Here is a 16,864-nt window from a genome sequence, read left to right on the forward strand (position 1 = left end):
AGAATAGGGAACAAAATACCCATGGAAGGAGTTACAGAACAAAGTTTGGAGCTGAGATGAAAGGATGGACCATCCATAGACTGTCCCACCCAGGGATCCATCCCACAATCAACCACCAAACGCAGACACTATTGCATATGCCAGCAAGATTTTGCTAACAGGACCCTGATATAGCTAGCTGTCTCTTGTGAGGCTATGCCAGTACCTTGCAAATACAGAAGCGGATGCTCACAGTTATCTATTGGATGGAACACAGGGCCCCTAGTGAAGGAGCTATAGAAAGTACCCAAGGAGCTAACGGGATCTGCAACCCTAGAGGAGGAACAGCAACATGAAATAACCCGTACACCCCAGAGCTGTGTCTATAGCTGCATATGTAGCAGAAAATGGCTTAGTCGGCCATCATTGGGAGGAGAGGCCCCTTGATCTTGAAAACTTTATATGCCCCAGTAAAGTGGAACGCCACGGCCAAGAAGTGTGAGTGGATGGGTAAGGTAGCAGGGTGAGGGGAGGGTATAGTGAAATTTCAGGATAGCATTTGAAATGTAAATAAAGAAAATATCTAAGAAAAAAAAGAAAAGAAAAAGAAAAGTTAGTTTTAGTATAATGTGCTTTCTGGTAGTTATATGGTCAATAAATAATACTGAGCAGCCAAAACAATGTAGTGAAGTTAAACTACCCTCAAGCATGTAGAATTGTGTAGTAACAGCACAGAACCCAGAAACATCCTCCTTACACTGTAAATCAGTTTAGATGTTTTACATATTCAATACAATGTTGACTCTAAGAAAACACACTGAATTGTTAGGAAATCATGATCTCTGCATGCACAGTAAAGACCAGAATTCATTACCTGCTCATCAGGCAACATTACCAAGGAGAAACAGTGCAAGACCTCAGAGACTAATCATAGTTCAGGCTTTGCATGATGTAGAAGAACACAGGCAGGAAACCTTTTAGGAAAACTCACCAGACTTTTCTTTCCCTTTTTAATCACTAACCCAGCCAAAGGCATTCTGGTCATTATGTGTTTGTTCTTCCTATGAACCTTACAAATTGTGAAGAAGCTTGGGATGAAACATTTCAAAAACTAATAGTCACATGACAGTGATCTTTCTCGAATTGCTTCAATGCATCAGCAACACATCCCATGGAACACTTTGGAACTTTCTCTTAGACCTCATAACACAGTGCGGTTGGTCCTTTTCAGCCAAGGATCATTTAATCTGTTAGAGCATCTACTGGACTCCTTGTCTGGCTTAAGAGGCCTTTACGGTGCTTCAATCTCTAGTCCATCTTGGTCACCTCTTATTGTCTCAAGTGAAACAAGCTGCTTTATAATTAATGCCTAAGCTTACTCCATATCCCTACGGTAGTGGGCTTGCAGGAGCTAACAGAAGTAGAGGCACGATTGTACTTTCTGAGTTTACTCATCAATACTGTCATCACCTTAGCAATTTCCCAAAGATTAGACAGTTATTTTCTAGCTCAGGGTTCGACATCCATGAAAAACCTAGGCATGACACACACAACTATAATCTTAACCTTCAAGAGGTTTATGTAAGAGGACTTTTAGTTCAAGACAATTCTGGACTACATGTGAGATTCTATCCTAATATATACTGTCCTCATGGGGGCAGGGAAATGGAAAGGAAAAGGAGACGTAGAATATAGATGTGGAAAATGGAAAGAGAGGGGAAGGAAAAAAGAGACTATTTAAAACATGTTATTTCTGTTATCAAACATGCAGAGAAATATCTGCTTGTCAGTTTCTCTCCAATGTGTTATCTTTTATGATATATATGTATTGGTTTTCAAGACAAGGTGTTGTCCTCGAAATCATTCTGTAGACCAGGCTGACCTTGAACTAAAAAATCCACCTGCCTCTGCCTCCCAAGTGCTGAGATTAAAGGCATGTGCCACCACTGCCTGGTTATGCTGTTCGTTTTATTTTGGGTTTTATTGATGTGGAAAAAAAATACCAAGACCAAGACAACTCTTATAAAGGACATTTAATTGGGGGTAGTGTACAGATTCAAAGGTTCAGTCTATTATCATCAAGATGAAAAGAACAGCAGTGTCCAAGCAGACATGGTGCTGGAAGAAAGGAGAGTTCAACATCTTGATCAGAAGGCAGCCAGAAGACTCTTCTGCCCTGGGTGGAGCTTAAGCATAGGATCTCAGAGTCCAAGCCCACAGTGACAGACTTTCTCAAATGCTACATCTACTCCAAAAGGCTATACTCCCTAATACGGCCACTTGCCACGGGCCAAGTATATTTAAACCACCTTTCAATATCACTGTAAAGGCTTTACCACATTAGTTATATTCATAGGGTTACTCTTTAGTATGTGTTCTTTTATGTAGTTTTAGGCAAGTTGATTGTGACTAGGCTTTACCACATTGTCTACATTAATAACTTTTCTCTCCACTATGAATTTTTTCATGTTTTCGAAGTTGACCAAGAAAAGCAAAAGATATACTACATTGCTTACATTCATAGGGTTTCTCTCCGGTATGTATTCTTTTATGTACTTGGTAATAATTTTGATATGCAAAGGCTTTGCCACATTGCTTACATTCATAGGGTTTCTCTCCAGTATGTATTCTTTTATGTATTTGGTAACAATGTTGATATGCAAAGGCTTTGCCACATTCCTTGCATTCATAGGGTTTCTCTCCAGTATGTGTTCTTTTATGTACTTGGTAATAATTTTGACATGCAAAGGCTTTGCCACATTGCTTACATTCATAGGGCTTCTCTCCAGTATGTGCTCTTTTATGTACTTGGAAACTTCTATGATATGCAAAGCCTTTACCACACTGATCACACTTGTAAGGTTTCTCTTCAGTATGTGTTGTTATTTTATGCATTTTGAGATTACCGTGTCGTGCAAAGGCTTTGCCACACTGATCACATTTGTAAGGTTTCTCTCCAGTATGAATTCTTTCATGTATTTGAAGTTGACCATGAGAAGCAAAGGTTTTACTACATTGATTACATTCATAGGGTTTCTCTCTAGTATGTGTTCTTTCATGTATTCGAAGTTGACCATGACAAACAAAGGTTTTACTACATTGATTACATTGATAGGGTTTCTCTTCAGTATGAATTCTTTCATGTATTCGAAGTTGACCATGAGAAACAAAGGATTTACTACATTGATTACATTCATAGAGTTTGTGTTCAGTATGCATTCTTTTATGCATTCGAAGATTACCAGGGTATACAAAGGCTTTAGAACATTGATTACATTTGTAAGATTTCCCTCGAGTATGTATTCTTTCATGCATTCGAAGTTGACCATGAGAAGCAAAGGATTTACTGCATTGATTACATTCATAGGGTTTGTGTTCAGTATGCATTCTTTTATGCATTTGAAGATTACCAGGGTATGCAAAGGCTTTACAACATTGATTACATTTGTAAGATTTCCCTCGAGTATGAATTCTTTCATGTTTTCGAAGTTGACCATGAGAAGCAAAGGATTTAGTACATTGATTACATTCGTAGGCTTTCTCTCCACTATGTGTTCTTTCATGTATTTGGAGAGTATGGGGTCCTGCATAGGCTTTCCCACATTGACTGCATTTGTAGCATTTCTCTCCAGTGTGTGTTATTTTCTGCATTCGGAGACTATTGTGATGAACAAAGGCTTCACCGCACTGAATGCCTTCATAGGGATTCTCTCCAGTAAAACTTCTTTCATGCCTGCAAAGGTAATTGGCACATGTGAAAGCTTTGCCACATTCACTATACAAATGAATATATTTTATCTGTAGGAATTAATTTTACAATTTGGTCTAAATGGAAAGAAGAATCACATCTTAAGATTTTTATCACTTTGTTTACATTCATGGGTTCCCCTTCATTATGCTTGGTTTTGCATGCCTGTAATGGTAAGAGTGTTATTATATGGCTCACATTTGTAGAATCCTTCTTCTCTATAATATTTTTCACAAATTTGATGAGAAATGGAAGAGCTCAGAGCTTTACCACACTGAGTACATTCATAAACTTTCTATATTGTGAAAAACACTACATTTTCACACTACATTGAAAAAAGTAAACCTGGACAAACAGAAAAGAATTTCTACAATCCTAGTACTCATACAGATTTTCTGCAGTGTGAGTTTCGGGATATATTCCCACTGAAATTGGAAAACAAACGTATTGTAAACTTGTAGCACACTGAGAAAGTTTGCTCAAATGTGGACTACTACATACATTTCAATTGTTCTGGGAGAGAGAGAGTTACATTGCTTATTTCAGTATCCCTATGCTCACATGGCTTGTATCCATTGTGACACAGGATATACCTATTAAAAAAGGAATAACAAATGAAAGATTTCCACATTACATTCATGAAGTTTGGTTGTTTGTCCATCATGGACATATGGTATAGGCATTAAGTTTCCTCTTCAACAACATTCCTGACTCTCATAAATGGCCCCACTCGCTTAAACTTAGCAATGTTAGTCTAGGAGTAATCAGCTTCACTATGAAATATTTGCTTATTACAAGCATACACTTATCACCTAATATATATCTTGGCAATTCGTGAATGGTATAAGTCTAGATTCGCATTTCTACAGAGTAGCTGGAATGTGGCTATGATTCAAATGGTAATATCTGTTAAGGCATTGTTTCCTCGTCTTCTCTTTCAGAGAAATGCCTTGAAAACACAAATCAGACACCTGACATTGAGGTATGGGGATCTGTGAGAATTTAATCAACACACTTAAAGAAGTGCTTTTTTTATTTATTTTTTTAAACACTGTTGCTTTTCTTTAAAAGTTCCAGGACACATTAACTTTTCTTTATAAGCATATCCATACCAACTTGAACATGAAAATTACCTTCCATGTCTTCTGGAACTTTGACAATGTTCTTCAATATTATGGTCTTCCCAATTGTAGCCTAAAACATAGTACCAGAAAATGTATGATATATTATTGGAAATTAGGCAAATTTAACTTACATTCTTTAGTAAACCTTATTTATTCACCTCATTCTTCCTCATTCTCAAGTGAAATTACAGAAAAGCATCAACAAGGAAACAGTTGTTCCCTTATTTTAAAAAGTGAAAGAAAACTCAGTCTTACCTACAGCATTGAGGTTCCTGTAGGTCTCCAACATCACATCTTTGTAGAGACTCTTCTGTGAAGGATTCAGCAAAGCCCATTCTTCTTGAGTGAAGTTCACATACACATCATCATAGGTCAATGCATCCTAAAATATTCCATACATGTGTACAACAGAAACCATGACACCAACATCACTGTAAATGTATGCTTCATTGAAATATGTTTGTATGATTCTGGTGCTTCTCTCAATTATTTCATGACCAAAAAGTTCTAATATAATTACCAAGTCATCTTAGAAGGAAACTGAGTAATAAGGTTCAATTCTGTCATTTCTTTGCTGTGCTTATTTCTTTGCACATACACACACACACACACACACACACACACACACACACACAGGAAATGGGTTGAGTCTATAGACACTCAAATTTCATCCCCAATAAGCAATCTAGAAAGGTTCCTCCTACCAAACGACTAAGACTGAGTTGGCCAAAGCCAAGCTGAATCTATGACAAGCTGCAAACTGACAATTTGGGAGACTAGGTTTAAGTTTGTTTCCCAGAACTAGAAAAGTCCAAACAAGTCAATTCCAGGAAAACCACCCTCATAGACTGCCAATCAGGAGCTTCCAGGAGCTGCCTCTGCCACCAGGCCTGAGCCAAATCTGAACCAAGATTACTTAGCATTGTTTCCGGAAAGTCTCCCAAATTCCCCAGAACCTAAACCAATCCCAAAGAAACCCATACCCCTGTAAATTGAGTCAACCAATCAGAATTAAGTTCACCTACTGCTCCCTAGAACTCCCCTAACTGGCTTTAAATGGAGCTTGCAAAGCTCACATGTCTGTATCCATCCCAGTGAATGACAGACCCCTGTATGATAGAATTCTGCAGAATAAAACACTTTTGCATACTATTTGAGTTGGGGGCTTCCTTCAGTGATTCTTGGACCCTAACATTATAAGCTCTCCCAAAGAAAGCTACAGTGGAAAAACAAGTGTTCAAAGACATCACCCTATCTGGGAGCTTTTTGACTCAAATCAACTACATTCTGGTCACAGACATTCATGATGAAAATGCACTGATTTAACTTCAATGACCCTAATAGTCTGCAGCAGCCCATACATTCTTCAAATGTCCAAAGTCTGTTATGACTCTCTTTTTAAAATCAAGATTTATTTATTTCATTTATATGAGTACACTGTATCTGTCCTCAGACACACCAGAGAAGTGGATCAGATCCCATTACAGATGGCTGTAAGCCACCATGTGGTTGCTGCGAATTGAGCTCAGGACCAATGGAAGAACAAGCATACAGTGCTCTTAACCACTGAGCGAGCCATGTCTTCATGCCCTCTTCTGATACTCTTTTTTTTAAAAATTTATTTTTTTTATTAGGTATTTTCCTCGTTTACATTTTCAATGCTATCCCAAAGGTCCCCCATACCCACCCCCCCAACCCCCTACCCACCCACTGCCCCTTTTTGGCCCTGGTGTTCCCTTGTACTGGGGCATATAAAGTTTGCAAGTCCAATGGGCCTCTCTTTCCAGTGATGACCGACTAGGCCACCTTTTGATACATATGCAGCTAAAGACAAGAGCTCCCGGGTACTGGTTAGTTCATATTGTTGTTCCACCTATAGGGTTGCAGTTCCCTTTAGCTCCTTGGGTAATTTCTCTAGCTCCTCCATAAGGGGCCGTGTGACCCATCCAATAGCTGACTGTGATCATCCACTTCTGTGTTTGCTAGGCCCCGGCATAGTCTCACAAGAGAGAGCTATATCTGGGTCCTTTCAGCAAAATCTTGCTAGTGTATGCAATTGTGTCAGCATTTGAAAGCTGATTATGGGATGGATCCCTGCATATGGGAATAACTAGATGGTCCATCCTTTCGTCACAGCTCCAAATTTTGTCTCTGTAACTCCTTCTATGGGTGTTTTGTTCCCATTTCTAAGAAAGGGTAGAGTGTCCACACTTTGGTCTTCATTCTTCTTGAATTTCATGCGTTTGGCAAGTTGTATCTTATATCTTGGGTATCCTAAGTTTCTGGGCTAATATCCACTTATCAGTGAGTACATATTGTGTGAGTTCCTTTGTGATTGGGTTACTTCACTCAGGATGAAACCCTCCAGGTCCATCCATTTGCCTAGGAATTTCATAAATTCATTTTTTTTAATAGCTGAGTAGTATTCCATTGTGTAAATGTACCACATTTTCTGTATCCATTCCTCTGTTGAGGGGCATCTGGGTTCTTTCCAGCTTCTGGCTATTATAAATAAGGCTGCTATGAACATAGTGAAGCATGTGTTCTTCTTACCGGTTGGGACATCTTCTGAATATATGCCCAGGAGAGGTATTGCGGGATCCTCCGGTAGTACTATGTCCAATTTTCTGAGGAACCGCCAGGCTGATTTCCAGAGTGGTTGTACAAGCTTGCAATCCCACCAACAATGGAGGAGTGTTCCCCTTTCTCCACATCCTCGCCAGCATCTGCTGTCACCTGAGTTTTTGATCTTAGCCATTCTGACTGGAGTGAAGTGGAATCTCAGTGTTGTTTTGATTTGCATTTCCCTGATGATTAAGGATGTTGAACATTTTTTCAGGTGCTTCTCTGTCTTCTGATACTCTTGATTGCTACATCTTGTAAAATCAAAAAGTAAGCAGGGTGTGGTGGGGCACCCCTTTAATCCCAGCATTAGGGAGGCAGAGGCAGGCAGATTTCTGAGTTCGAGACCAGCCTGGTTACAAAGTGAGTTCCAGGACAGCCAGGGCTATACAGAGAAACCCTGTCTTGAAAAAAACCAAATAATAAAATAAAATAAGGTAAAAACCATGGACGAACATTGTTTCTTGCCTTGCCCTCTGGCTTGGTCACTGTCTCATGCTCATCTAGCTCTCTTATGTAGCCCAGGCCCACTTGTTTAGGGATCCTGCCACCCTCAGTGGAAGATCCTTCCCACATCAGTCATCACAATTTCTCACTGACATGGCATCCAGTCATTTTAATGAGCGCATGAGCTCAAGTGAGGCTCCCTTAGATACCTGTAGGCTCCAAAATGTTGTCAACTTAAGCTAATTGGAACACACAGACAATAATATATCAGAAAGTTTCAAAAACCCTAATCTAATTTGTTAACCATATCAATCACTTAAGTAGCAAAACCCCAAAAATAGCTGATTGCAGCTTCTGGAAGCCAGAGTTGCCAAGAAATGAGGAGAGGCAAGCCTTCAGAGTCAAGAAGAGGAAATTAAAATTGTTTCCCAAACTATCAAAAACTCAAGAAACTCATAGTAAATTTTTAAAAGACAAAAGTAGGTGAAGGTCTATCATTTTCCGGAGAAACAACAATATAATTAGATGATAATGGAAAAAAATATCACACAACATAAAGAGCACCACAAATAAAAAGAGACAGAAAGACTGACAGACATATAAGTGTTTTAAAAATGAAGTACAAGACTATAATGAAAAAAATTAAGAAATTACAGGCCAATACTCATCCTGTGTATTCTGTTTCTCCTCTTTCCCAATAATAGAAAATAGATTAAAAGTGGCAAAAATCTGGTCAATTGGATATAGAGGCAGCCTAAGGAATGGGAAAAGATTTTTTTTTTTGACCAAATCCATATCTTACAAAGGCCTAATATACAAAATATATAACAACCTCAAAAAACTAGGCTTTCCAAAGCAAAAAATTCCATTTATAATGGGGTATAGATCTAAAAAGAGAATTCTCAACAGAGAAGTCTCAAAGACCTGAGAAATACTTAATGAAATCATCGCCATCTTAGCCAAGAGGTGAATGAAAATCACACTTGTACAAGATAGATACTACTTTGAGTATCTATCTTGTACAAGTCAGAATGGTTAAGATCAATAATACAAGTGGCAGGGCATGCTATCTAGGATGAGAAATGGGACCAAACCACAACTCCTTGTGGGATACAAACTAATACTGTCACTAGAGAAATCACTATTTCCTTAGAATCAGTGTTCCTCACAACAGTGAGAATCCATCTACCCAAAACCCAGCTACACTGCTCTTGGGAATCTATCCAAAAGGTGCTCCACTGTACCACAAGAACATTTGCTCAACTATGTTCCTAGCATATTTATTCATACTAGCCAGAAACTGGAAACATCCTAGAGGTACCTCAAATGCAGAATGAATAAACAAAAGATGTGGTATGTTTATACAATGGAGTATCACTCAGCTGTTTAAAAAAAAATGACATAGTAAAGTTACAGCCAAATGAATGCAACAACAACAACAAAACACACACACAAAAAACCCCCACCCTAACTGACGTAACCCACAAAAGAATGACACACATGGCATTCATTCACTTATAAGTGGATATTACCTACTGGGTAAATAATAATCAAGCTGTACTCCACAAACCCAGAAAGGCTAGGTAGAGATGGGCTATAGAGGGAAGCACAGATCTCCTTCTAAGGGGGAAATAGAGTAGTTTCTGTGAGTAGACTGGAGTTTGATGGGAAGAGGAGTGGGAGGGATCAGTTAGGGTAATGCAGGGGTAAAGTACAATGCAGGAAGAAACAGCTGGAATTAAGGGGTATTCGGGGGTTAGAGCAAAAACCAAGTATGATAGAAGCGTCCTGGATGCTATAGGGTGACCCTAATGAAGACTCCGAGTAATGGAGAATACGGAGTCTGAACTGACCATCCTTGTAGCCAGCCAGGGCTTCAATGTTGGAAATGTGTTACATTTGGTTGAGCTATTGGCCAAGGAGGTTTTGGAGATCCTTAAACAAACCTTGCTGATGCTAGGACAAACTTCTGCTCTCAGATAACTAACAGCAGGGCCCCATCAGGACAAATTCCACACATTTCACTGAATGCAGAAATCAAGCTGGTGCAGGCTTGGAACCTTAACCTCTATGTTCTAGTCTCTTAAGAGGAGAGAAGGCTACAGAAAGAGAAACCAGGACCACTATCCCTTACACAAACACACACACACACACACACACACACACACACACACACATCCCTACAACTGGTCCTTCCTACAAGATGTGCTGGGGCATGATGGTAAGAAACTTGTTTGAGTGGCCAACCAATGTTTGGTTTAACCTGAGACCCTTGACATGAGAGGGAACCCATGACTAACACTGACTGAATTTCTAGGAACCTTACAGAGACTTAAATGTCAAGCATAGAGACAGCATGGGTCTGTGTCAGGTCCTCTGCTGACATGTTATGGTTATTAGCTTGATGTTTTTGTGGGACTCCTAACTGTGGGAGCAGGTGTAACTCTGATTCTTTTGCTTGATCTTGAGACTTCCTCCTATCAGGTTGCTGCTATGCACACTCCAGTGAAGCCTGCTTGGCAGGCGGAGAGGCCTGGAAGCACTCACGAGGCAAAGAGTTTCAGAGAAACTCAACCTCCTGGAACCCTGGCATTCTCATAACCCATACACTCGTACCCTACCCCCGCATTAGTCTGGTGTATGGATCCGTGTACTTTCTTTCACTATTATTTTTCTGGTGTATGGATCTACGTACTTTCTTTCACTATTATTTTTCTGGTGTATGGATCTGCGTACTTTCTTTCAGTATTATTTTATTATAAGTGCCTTTAAAGATTGAATTCTGACATAGCTAAGCCTTCGCCAGCAAAAGCTCTTCTCAAGGATAAAAGTACCTCTGGTGGAATCACCATGCCTGAACTAAAGCTTTACTACAGAGCAATTGTTATAAAAACTGCATGGTACTGGTATAGTGACAGACAAGTAGACCAATGGAATAGAATTGAAGACCCAGAAATGAAACCACACACCTATGGTCACTTGATCTTCGACAAGGGAGCTAAAACCATCCAGTGGAAGAAAGAGCATTTTCAACAAATGGTGCTGGCACAACTGGTTGTTATCATGTAGAAGAATGCGAATCGACCCATTCCTTTCTCCTTGTACTAAGGTCAAATCTAAGTGGATCAAGGAACTTCACATAAAACCAGAGACACTGAAACTTATAGAGGAGAAAGTGGGGAAAAGCCTTGAAGATATGGGCACAGGGAAAAAATTCCTGAATAGAACAGCAATGGCTTGTGCTGTAAGATCGAGGATTGACAAATGGGACCTCATGAAACTGCAAAGCTTCTGCAAGGCAAAAGGCACCATCAATAAGACAAAAAGACCACCAACAGATTGGGAAAGGATCTTCACCTATCTTAAATCAGATAGGCTACTAATATCCAATATATATATAAAGAACTCAAGAGGGTGGACTCCAGAAAATCAAATAACCCCCTTAAAAGATGGGGCTCAGAGCTGAACAAAGAATTCTCACCCGAGGAATACTGAAAGGCTGAGAAACACCTGAAAAAATGTTCAACATCCTTAATCATCAGAGAAATGCAAATCAAAACAACACTGAGATTCCACCTCACACCAGTCAGAATGGCTAAGATCAAAAATTCAGGTGACAGCAGATGCTGGCGAGGATGTGGAGAAAGAGGAACTCTCCTCCATTGTTGGTGGGATTGCAGGCTTGTACAACCACTCTGGAAATCAGTCTGGTGGTTCCTCAGAAAATTGGATATAGTACTACCGGAGGATCCAGCAATACCTCTCCTGGGCATATATCCAGTAAAACCGGTAAAAAGGACACATGCTCCACTATGTTCATAGCAGCCTTATTTATAATAGCCAGAAGCTGGAAAGAACCCAGATGTCCCTCAACAGAGGAATGGATACAAAAAATGTGGTACATTTACACAATGGAGTACTACTCAGCTATTAAAAAGAATGAATTACGAAATTCCTAGGCAAATGGTTGGACCTGGAGGGCATCATCATGAGTGAGGTAACCCAATCACAAAAGAACTCAAATGAAATGTACTCACTGATAAGTGGGTATTAACCCAGAAACTTAGTATAGCGAGATATAAGGTACAAAATGCAAAACATATGAAACTGAAGAAGAACAAAGACCAAAGTGTGGACACTTTGCTCATTCTTAGAATTGGAAACAATCACCCATGGAAGGAGTTACAGAGACAAAGTTTGGAGCTGAGACAAAAGGATGGTCCATCTAGAGACTGCCATATCCAGGGATTCATCCCATAATTAGCCTCCAAACGATGACACCATGGCATACACTAGCAAGCCTTTGTTGCAAGGACGGTGATATAGCTGTCCCTTGTGAGACTATGCTGGGGCCTAGCAAACACAGAAGTGGATGCTCACAGTCAACTATTGGATGGATCACAGGGCCCCCAATGGAGGAGCTAGAGAAAGTATCCAAGGAAATAAAGAGATCTGCAACCCTATCGGTGGAACAACATTATGAACTAACCAGTACCCCAGAGCTCTTGACTCTAGCTGCATATGTATCAAAAGATGGCCTAGTCGGCCATCACTGGAGAGGTCCATTGGTCAGGCAAACTTTATATGCCTCAGTACAGGGGAACGCCAGGGCCAAAAAATGGGAATGGGTGGGCAAGGGAGTGGGGGGGGGAGGGGGGAGACTTTTGGGATAGCATTGGAAATGTATTTGAAGAAAATATGTAATAAAAAAAACATTTTAAAAAAAAACTGAATTTGCAATGAAATGTTCAGAACCTCTACAAACCAGATTTTCAGTTTTGAAATTCATCTTCTGCACACCAAAAGCACTGCTTGTGTGTGCACAGTGGGCAGTGAGATTATAAGCAACACAGCTTCCTATGCCAGAGCTGCAGAACCTCCTCCTCCCCAGGAAATCCACACAGAGGCCAAGGCCTTTTGCCCAGGTTACCACATGTACCAAAAGAAACACAGTCTGTTTCACAGTCCATCACAGTCCAATAAGATTGTTTAGCCAACCTATTCCTCCTGGTGGCTGTCACAATCACAATGGCACAGCTTGTGGTCTCCCTCACAGCTCTCTGATGAACTGCATCAGAGGAGAATTATGGGAAGAACCTGCAAGCTACTCCTCCTGGTTGCTAGGCTGCCCAGAGGACAGTAGCAGCTCTCCTACTGGAGAAGTAGAGATGAAATGACTCAGACAGCACAGGCCTTCCAGCTCTCCCCTTCCAGCCCACCCTAGGGGCAGACAGAGCCCTAGTATGGTAAGTTTGTATTTTATTAGAATCTTCTACTCTCCCAGGTGGGGAGAGTTCTTGGGACCACTTCTAGGAAAAAATGGCAAGAATATTTGACACTGGGCTAGGTCAAAAAAAGTACAGCTGAGGAATGTGTTCCTCATATCTTGTCATACCTTGATCATCTTGATAAGACTCTGAATACATCGACCGGGGAACTTTGTTTACTCTCTTTTTCTTACATTTCTACTTTGTTTATGCCTTAGAACTGACCCTACTCTTTGTTTGTACCCAGGCAGTCAAGGTGGGTCAGGGTCTGTTGGCAGATTTCCCAGTCTGATGAGTCATGGAATGATAAGAGGAGGTATACCTGAGGCTCAAGGGAGGTGCCTCTGGAAAAGAACCGTTAGTGTATATTTCAATTTTTACACAAGGTAATTGTTTCAGTTACCTTGTAGCTTTGCTTTCCAAGCTACTGTGGGGTATAAAAAGACTATGAAAAATAAACTCAAGGCTGGTGGTTGCTACTGGCTGCTGCTGCAGCACTATTACCCAGCCAGATTTAGCAGTATTTCTCCCAAATCTAATTCTTGGCTTTGCATCATCCTTCTACCTCCTATTTTGTTCCTTGCTCCCCCATCAGAGACTGTTTGACTTATGCTGGGAGGTCCAGTACAAGGACAGAAACTCCACTCAAGGATCTATTTCTCCTCCATCCCTGTTTCTCTCCTGTCTGCTGTTAGGGGGTGAAACAGTTGCGGGGGTCATGGAAGGGGGTTAAGGGAGGGGAAAAAGAAGAAACCATAAAGTAGCAAAGACCAGCTACAGTGATTAAGGCTAAAGAGGAGCCAGACTAGGATGGATTTTGCCTTCCACATATGCTGCCACCCTTAAGTCTCTTCTAGGTTCAGGTTCCAGGTTAAGTTTTGAACAACTTAAATACAGACTGGAGACTGCAAGTCTAGCCACTAAGACACATGGGAAATATGCACAGCAAGCATATTCCAGGATCATTTCTTAAGGACACCAGTGCCCTACCACTGCAGGTAAGTGACAGTGTCCTAAGTAGAAGGTTCCAGATGATGAAAAACATCAGAAAAGGAAAAGGTAGAGAGTATAAAAGCTGGGGTGGGGAGGTCTTACACAAGCTATGGCTTATGCTAAGTCAGCTTCTTAAGAATACCATCTTGTACACAATTGACATGAGGGAAAAGGAAGGAGATGGGAGACACCTCTGAAGTCAGCAGAAAGATGAAGAAAGTATGAAGTCCACAGAAACATCAGACAATGGGACACACTCAGGAGAAGGCTAATCAAACACTGCTGCCCAAGGGACAACTCAGTGTTTCTCAAAAACATTTCTGACCAAACTTCTAGTGGCCTTGGAACTGATAACCACAGCCCCATATGGTGGGAAGTTGTGCTCTCAGAATCTGATTCAATGCCTCCCAAAGGCCCTGCCCCAGACCATTACTAGCTCTCCCAAGCACATTCCAGGTTTTAGAGTAGGAGCTCTGCAAATGCACCCAAGAGGAGAAGATGTCAGGAAAGAGTCAGAGTCGGGGCTGAAATCAAACAAATAGAAACAAAAAGAACTCTATACAGAATCAACAAGACCAGGAGCTGTTTCTATGAGAAAATCAACGAGATAAACCAGACTAACCAGAGGGCACACAGACAGTATCCTAATTAATAAAATCAGAAATGAAAAGGAAGATATAACAGTGAAATATATCTTAAAATAATTATTCTCTTTAAAAAATATTAACAATTGAAAATATTAAAATCATGTTCTACAAAACAAAAACAAAAAACGAAGTAAAGGAGCCCTGTTTTCTCTCTATACCCAGGGCCTCAGGGAAAGCTCCCAAGGACTAGGCCCAGACTGTGACTGGCTCTGACAACCATTTTCCTGAGTTTCAATAGGAGCTGTGTCCTGCTCCAGACATGGGGACCTCAGGGAAAGCATTGCTGGATCAGGCCTACACTCAATGCAATGGTTGTGGGTTTTTCTGTTTTGTTTTGTTTTGTTTTGTTTTTTTAAGTTTTCAAATGGTTGTCACTAGATGTCATCTAGCCAGTGTGGCAGAACTATGCTTTTCTCAAGAAGAAAACTGAACCTTATGGCACAAGAGGCCTTGCTGTTGGTTATGATCCTGTAATACCCCACTGAGCAGCTGGTTAGAGGCCTGCTCTTTGATAAGGAGATGGGCCTAGTGTCAGATTATGAATCGTTTGTTTCCTTTGTTATGAATTCTAGACAATGCTGGTGAACAAGCATGTGTACCCTAGCATCCTAACCTCTAACTGCCCTGGCTGGCATAGTACTTATCTGTGAGGTGTGAGGCAGTCCTCCCTCAGCTAAATTCTACTTGGTGTGCCTTACTATTTCCTAAGCTTTACTAAATCCTTTACATCATCAATTCTACTCTTTAACATCACAGCTTGACATTGAATTGCTACCCAGCACAAGAGATGCCTTTTACAACCTCCACAAAATGAACTCCAAATGGATTGTCCACCTTAATCTCAAGTGCTAAGAACAGAACTTGTAGAAAGTCCTGGACTCTCTGAGTTTGGGATCACGCCAAAGATCTCTCTACACACAGGCCAAATGATCTGCACACGTGCAGCCCCCACAGCGAAGTTATTCAGACGCTACAGCTGGGTCACGCGAATGGCTAGGACCACAGGGGACCTCACAGGTGGCCGCGGAATCCCACGCAGTCCCAGGAAAGACCCACCGCAGCAGCTCGCGCTGCTCAGACCCCGGTTTCTCCCCATTGTTTTCAGTGACCCTGTACTCACCATGTCGCAACTTCGGAGCTTGCCTGAACACCCTAAACAGCATCCAGCGGCAGGACAGAGCACAGAACAGGGGACAAATCAAGTCAGCTCAGCAACTAAGCAAAACAGGCGCCACTGCACCCGGAAAAACCCGCCTTCCTTTTGATTTGCAGTTCCGCCGAGAGACTCTGATTGGCCAACAAGTCTTGAGTGACTGGAGCACCTCCCTTAGGGTTAGAGTGTGCTGAAGATACAACGTGTAGAGGTTCTCAGCCCAACAAGCTGCAAGTCCAGACCTGCAGCATTTTCCAATTCTGTAGTATTTGTGTCGATCCTCCAATAGGCAACCCATGTGTCTCCCCGCGCAGCCCCAGGGAAGCCCAACCACTTCCCTGTCATTGTTCCACTGCTTGCTCCTCCCCTAGGTAGGCAGTGACCCTATGATCGCCAGGGCCTGATGTCAGCCAGAGCTTCAATCACTCACTAGGTTGTTTGCCTTCTTCCTCCTTGAATCAAGGTAGGGAGCTTACATAGCCCATTACTCAACTTGCAGGGGATTTATCAATCTGTCCCACAAGCGAAAAGGTGCCCAGAATATTAACAATTAAATTGTGTCATGGGCAAACAATAGTTCTGTTTTCTTGCTGTTGGGATTGAGACCCAGGAACAGAGGCTGATCTGCATATTATTAACAAACCAAAGGAGCCATCCACCTGCCATGGGCAAACTGGGTTTACCTGAAACCTGAACTGGAAATGAATAGGTATTGGGGTGAGAGAAGAATGAAGCCAAGCAAAGGTTCTGATCAAGGCTCAAAGTTTAATAATAAGGTTTGCGTTTATAAAGGGAAAACCTACAAAACCCATCCCCCTCTTCAGCTGCAGTATGTTGTAGAGCAATGTCAGTGCAGGCAGCCAAAACAGCTAAGTTCCCATGAG

At 41.2% G+C, this 16,864-nt stretch overlaps 1 protein-coding gene across 3 annotated transcripts in view; it reads right to left on the reverse strand.

The window, feature by feature from the left end:
- The window catches only part of 4930522L14Rik (RIKEN cDNA 4930522L14 gene), a 61,055-nt gene extending 44,721 nt beyond the window's left edge, over positions 1-16,334 (reverse strand). The window contains exon 1 of one of the 3 annotated variants that reach the window (XM_011249625.2): positions 15,948-16,334. The gene's annotated coding sequence lies outside the window, so the exon portion shown is untranslated. The remainder of the gene's footprint in view (positions 1-15,947) is intronic. The other 2 variants (XM_030255015.1, XM_011249622.2) reach the window with 2 other exon arrangements.
- Between the last annotated feature and the right edge of the window lie 530 nt (positions 16,335-16,864).

This window comes from Mus musculus, chromosome 5 (assembly GCF_000001635.26).
Source record: "Mus musculus strain C57BL/6J chromosome 5, GRCm38.p6 C57BL/6J".
Lineage (NCBI taxonomy): Eukaryota > Metazoa > Chordata > Mammalia > Rodentia > Muridae > Mus > Mus musculus.